Below are 6,775 nucleotides of genomic sequence, written 5' to 3' on the forward strand. Positions count from 1 at the left end.
AATGGGTAGGATAGGGCAATCCTCTCCTCATTAAAAGTATAATGTAAGATACAAAGTAACTACATGTTTTTACAAATTCCCAATCTTAGTTACTTTAGGGTAAAATGTGAAAATGAAGTTAATCCATGGAATTACACTTCGTACCCTTGTCAAACATTAGTGGAGCGTGTTTGGTTAACCGGCACACTAATTTGGGATTGATATTGGTAGCGAAGGGTGACTCGATGTTTGTCATAGATCAATGGAGCATGTGTGGTTTACCGAAGTCTGCTAAATGGAAAGAGGCGATGGACAACGAGATTCAGTCCATGTACGACAACCAAGTTTGGAATTTGGTTGATAATCTACAGGGTCGTAAGATAGTAGGGTGCAAGTGGATTTTCAAGAAGAAGACGGACATGGATGGCAATGTGCACACTTATAAAGCGCGATTGGTTCCGAAGGGCTTTACTCAAACTCCCGGAGTTGACTATCATGAGACCTTCTCACCAGTTTCAAAGATAAAGTCTATTAGGGTAATGCTTGCAATATCTGCGTTTCATGATTATGAAATTTCGCAGATGGATGTGAAAACCGCTTTCCTTAATGGGAAGTTGGCTGAGGATGTGTATACGAATCAGCCAGAGGGTTTTGTCGATGCGAAGCATCCAAATAAAGTGTGTAAGCTTGAGAAATCCATTTATGGATTGAAACAAGCGTCTCGCAGATGGAATCTTTTTTTTGACGAGAAGGTTAAAGAATTTGGTTTTCTGCGAAGCGAAGATAAATCTTGAGTATATGTCAAAGCCAGTGGGAGTATAGTTAGCTTCCTCATATTGTATGCTGATGACATACTACTCATAGGAAACGATGTCCCAACCTTGCAGGAGGTCAAGTCCTGACTTGGGAAATGTTTCGCTATGGAGTACCTCCGAGAGGCTACTTATATTCTGGGAATAAGGACTGTAAGAAACAGGTGTGACAACCCGATACTTCGAGACAATGAAATGTAACACCAGTCAAAAATAGGTAAAAAATTAACTTTCCTAAAATCTTATTTGGGTTAAATAAAGTGGTAGGAATCGTATCAAGGTTTTCGTGCATATAAAGAACACTAAAATCCGAGTTATAACGAAGAAGTTATGACCAATCTAAGATTCGCAGCAAAAATCGGCAACACTGATAGATGTAAAACGCGAAGTTTCAATACAATAGTTTTTAGCCTTAGGTATCTAAATGAAAGTTTTAGATATCCCAAAACCGTAAACATACACAAAAAGAATGCCCAAATCTAACTTCATATGAGGAAGTTATGATTTTTCGAAGTTTCAGACATAGCAGTAGACAGCTAAAAACTTGAAATAGAGATCGAGAGACTTTTAGCCGACACAAACTAAATGAGAATCGAAGGTCTAAACAATACCAGCGCAACTGTAAAAAGTCTGACGAAAACGGACGTCGGATGAAGAAGTTATGGAACTTTAACAGACTTTTCCTGTCCCGACCTATTAAAAATATAATACTAAAAATAAATTCAAAATTAGCCGACGGAGTCTAAACAAAAGTTGTAGATCGTAGTCTCACCTATGCGTGGATATAAACAACATCTAAAACGGAGTTCGTATGAGGAAGATATGAATTTTTGAAGTTTACTAAATAATTAAAATATAAATTTAATTAAAATCCGGTATTATCCGAAGGAGGAGTCATCGGACCAATCTAGGTTACGCCCAGCGTACCCTCGTACGCCCAGCGTACCGTCGTACACCCCGCGTACTCAGATGCTTGGCCTCAATTCGTCCACGTCGCTCCGATGTTTCGACCGAGGATGCGGTCATGGGTGACAAATGAGTACGCTCCGATGTTTCGACCGAGGACCTCCAGCCCCTATAAATAGAATCTGAGGATGCCGTCCATTTTTGTTCAATTCTTCCCTTTCTCGCACCGGAGCACTGCGTTTCAACCCTCGGAGGCATCCGAAAGTCTAGGTTTTCATATCTAAGTTTGGAAGGAAGTTTTACGCTCCCGAGATTCCCGAGAATCCCGAGAAATCCGCTTTCTCGAGTAGAAGTTATGCTCGGTTTTCGTCACGCTTTCTTCAATCAATCAAATGAGTTTATACCCCTACAATCCACACTTTTAAATGTTTTATGAATACTTTTATATGCTTTTAGGGGGGGGGGGGGGGGAGAATACAAGTCAAACACTCGATTATTATCGTGTGTTATATAAACTTTCATTATACACTTTTTATCAATGGAATCATACACTACTAGAAAAAAGGCCTTTTACGACGCTCATTGCGCATCGTAAAACGCTCAGACGACGCGCAAATGCGTGTCAAGGAAGGCCCTGTCATAAAGAGAGACGACGCGCATTTATGACGCGCGGTTATGACACGCAATGCGTATCAAGGAAGGCCCTGTCATAAAGGAAGACGACACGCATTTGCGTGTCGTAACCTTATGACGCGCGTGTTTATGACACGCAATGCGTATCAAGGAAGCCCCTGTCAAGAAAGGCCATGTCATAAATGAAGATGACACACATTTTTGCGTATCATAATTTTAGATGTTTAAAAAAATATTATTTATAGATTTGCTTATTTTCAAATTAAATTTGTATTTAATGTTTAATAATAGATAATAAAATATCATATACAAAAATAGAATCCATTTCATAAATTTAATGTCATACAAATAATCGTTCCATATGTAAACAAATATATACCAAAAACATCATGTCAAAAAATTGTAATACATTTATATTAAGGGGATCTAATTGTACATTGTTATTAAGAGGTTTTCCCTAAATATATAACATAATACTAAATTGCTATTAAGGGACACCTTATGCAATGTAATGCTATACAAACTAAAAAGATATACACAAAGATGATAAACATCTAATTCCAACAAAGTAGAGTTGAATCTTGCCTTTCATACTTCCTTAAGACTAATATTGAACCCCTGCTCCGATAATTCTTGTGACCTGATCAAATAAAAGTCAAAAAAATAATATGTTAATACAATTATTAGAAGAATCAAACTTGGAATGTTAGTTGTAAAAGACGAAATTACCCTTTTCTCCATCCAAAGAATTTGGGATTTGGAATAAATACACTACAATATGAATTACCTAATATCAACAATGACAAACACAATGACAAGAAATCCCGCATACAAATGGTAAATATTATCTGTAAAGCTATTAACAATGATATTGGCAATGACAATCTTTGATCATATAAACTAGAGAGTATATCATCACAATTCCATCTAACACCACCCATTAGAACACATAAAGCTACTCAACCAACATATCATGTCATGTAATGTATTTTTTGTCAATATATCTTCACATAGAAAACAAAAGTGAAATAAATAAAAATAACAACCTTCTCATTTACTGAAAATGGATATTGTTCACATATATGGGAGCCATTTTCAGAATTACCATCCCCATTTACCTGAAATCATTCATGCCATTTTAACTCAAATAATTTATTTATAGTAAAAAAAATTATAATTATAGTGTTTTGATTATATAATATATACCCATCTATCACTGACTCCTCATTCATCATAAGAATGAACAAATATTTTAAATAATTACCTTGAAATGATAATAATATAAATACTATAACACCATGGCATGGTATATTTGAATAATACCTAGTGTAGCATCCAAGATAAGACGTTGACTTGTTGCTTGAGCAGATTTTGCAGTGTATGCTTTAAGGGCATCATCCCACCGTTACAGCTTTTCATACCTTGTATTTGGAAGCAACATAAACAATTAATATTTTGAGAAAATAAGACAATGTAAATGATTTCAGGGTCCTGGAAATATACCATGATTCCTTCAGTTGTAAATCCAAACAGCATCCCATATATAGTTATATACTTAAGAGAGCCAAAAAAGGAAAGTGAGCTAGTTTCTATATATGCTTACCCTCCAAAAAGATAGAAGTGAAAGTATCCAAAAGAAAGCACTTATCCACCTTGATTCCTTATATGCAATCCACACCTGATCAAAAGAAGCAATCAAACACTATTGTTATAACAAAAGTTGAAAAATCTCCTTTTCACTATAGTTGGAAAGTATATAATAAACAAAGACTTACTGCTACAATGACAATACAAAAATAGAAATCAGTTGTTGTTGCTATCATGCACCCGTGAGCATTTACAACTATGTATGAGCATTTACTATTACACTTTTTTACATAAATTAAATAAAAGGGAAATTTTAAATGGTACCTTGATAATAAATTGGCATTGAATGTAGATCCATCAACAATAAGCACATAAATAAAAGTTCCCAGCATCAAGTAGCCTAATGCAGAAATGATTATTTTTGCAATTAAAACGAAATGTCCCCTTTTGTATCCCATGGCATCCCTATATAAGCCAAATATATAATAAAATTACAAGCATTTTAGCAAACATTTTTACTTGATTTTAGTTTTTGTTATCGTTATTGGACATGTCCCTCAAAAGATATAATAGATCCTTTGATGATTCTTCTGGTGACAACTTAAAGAACTACAGAGCCACGTATCATTTGTAATAGGGCTGTAAAAGGAATGAAAATTTACTTAAAACATGTTACACTTGTAATTAATAGTAATAATAATAATAATAAAGTTTAATTACCTTCCTACAAAAAGTACAACAGGTATCAATACAGCTGCCTTGATCCAACATGATTCCTTGTAGACTATCCAAGCCTAAGATTTCAAGTATATACACAACCACATATAACTCCATTTGATTCAACAAGCTTGTAACACCATGGTCAAGATCAGTTCCAAAATTCCCAGTAAACACGCCACCTGAATATAACTGGAAACCCATGCCACTGGCATCAATGGCAACTGATACGGGTTGATTAGTGACTGCCTGTAACAATGCGGATTCACTGTTGGCTGGCACTTTTTCATACCCAGTAATGGTGGCAGCATGGACAGCTTCTTCCTTGGTGTTGCAGGTTCCATCTGTTGCCTGATATGGGTAAGTCACCTCAGTGTTGATGCCTTTGTTTTTAAATATAAACTCAAAGCCATCTTCCATCTCGCCACCATCACATCCTCCGTTTTGATTTTGGGGGGTTTTTATTGGTGTTTGTTCCTTTAGGGTTCCGTTTTCAGAATGGTTTCCTGTAATCAAAGATTTTGATATTAGTATGGAATTGAGTTCCAAATATTCAAATTGCAGTAAAAGAAATGATCTTACTGTTACCGTTTTCCGTAGAGCGACCATTTAAAGGAGGGGAAGAAGCAAACCCAGTGTAATCACCTGAATTCAAATAAAAAAAAAATAAGATAAAAAATGATTATTTTTATTTTTAAGGTAGCAGCAGAAAATTAGTTTACCGTTTGTTTGTGTGCTGGAGAAAATGCGTTTTTTAATTTTTCAGCAGATGATTTTCCAGGCCATTGTTTAAGAGGGCGAATAACCAGAGCTCTTGGATTCTCCCTTGGAATAAAAAGAGCATCTGCTTTTGGTGTGCTGGTAGTCTCTTCATCATCACTAAAAAACGAAACCTGTAATTGTAAAAAAAAAAAAATCAGATCCATAAAAAACAATAAGGGCAAAATAGTCAATATAACAACAGATATTACCTTTGGCCCATCGTTTTTCGGGTGATACTTTCTAGCACCCCACGAATTTTTTACCAACCAGTACTTCATGCCAAAGCTGTGTATATGATGTATTCACCATCACCACAGACAACAACATACCTCCTATTTGGGTTGTGCTTCAAGCTCTGTGGAAAAATAGAAAAGTCAAAGTCCATATGGTTGACTATTTTCAGTTTAAAGGAAGGTAGGAACAAGCATAACTCACTTGTGGATAAAGATCACATGTTCCCAGTTCTTTAACTGCTAAAGGCAGCCTCTCTCCATCAGAAACCTGAATAAAAAATAGATTTTTTTCCCATTTCATTGTTAACATAACATAACATGTATATGGGCTTTAAAGTCCAAACCTCATGATCAGCTCCCACACTCTTGATGTTAATAGTTTGAATTTCATTATGTTTAGCCCATATAATTTTTCCACTATTGTCCATGCTGGCTACAGGCTCTTCACGTCCAATTTTCACCTTTATGGTTCCTTCATCATAGCCAATAACAATCCTGTAAAAACAGTAATTAAAATAAATCCAGATAAATGAAGAAGCATCAAGATTCAAGACCCACAAAACAAAAAACAAAAAGTGCTATACAAACTTACCGACGGGAACCTTTCATGTATCCAACAGCCCAAACCCTTTCAAGTCCACAGTTCAAGGTGTTCTCCAGTCTGAATAAAAAAAAAAAGAGTGGCCTAAAGTCAAAAAGTTTACATTTTTAACATATGTATAATGAGGGTATTTTGGTCTTTTGATAGGAAATGAAGAATGAAATTGAATTCCTTCCATCCATCAAACATGGAATTTGAAGGAATCCAACAAAAATTGAATTCCATCCATTTGGAAACCAAACACACCATGGAATGGAATCTAGCATTCCGGTTCTTTTAGAATCTACAAAACAAACACACCCTTAAAGGTAAAAAAACAAGAGCTCACCTGTAAGTGGTTGAATCCCATATACGGACAGTACCATCTTCTGAACCTGTCATTATTATTGGAAGCTCGGGATGGAAACATACAGCAGAAACATTGTGTGTGTAACCTTCTAGAGTTTGGACACAGGTTTTAGTTAGCAACTCTGCAGTAACATATCACAGTTGTGACCGTATTGCTGGATTCTCATATTGAGATAGTAAAGGGAATCAAATCAGTT

At 35.6% G+C, this 6,775-nt stretch overlaps 1 long non-coding RNA gene across 1 annotated transcript; it reads right to left on the reverse strand.

Annotated features, from left to right (window-relative positions):
- Positions 1-5,668: 5,668 nt before the first annotated feature.
- On the reverse strand, positions 5,669-6,085 carry LOC145033773 (uncharacterized). The gene is made up of 3 exons (XR_013677694.1): positions 5,974-6,085; positions 5,832-5,897; positions 5,669-5,751 (listed from the first exon to the last, which is right to left on the reverse strand). It is a non-coding gene; the product is annotated as an uncharacterized LOC145033773 (long non-coding RNA).
- Positions 6,086-6,775: the final 690 nt, after the last annotated feature.

This window comes from Lactuca saligna, chromosome 3, assembly GCF_052625555.1.
Source record: "Lactuca saligna cultivar CGN05327 chromosome 3, ASM5262555v1, whole genome shotgun sequence".
Taxonomy (NCBI): Eukaryota; Viridiplantae; Streptophyta; class Magnoliopsida; order Asterales; family Asteraceae; genus Lactuca; species Lactuca saligna.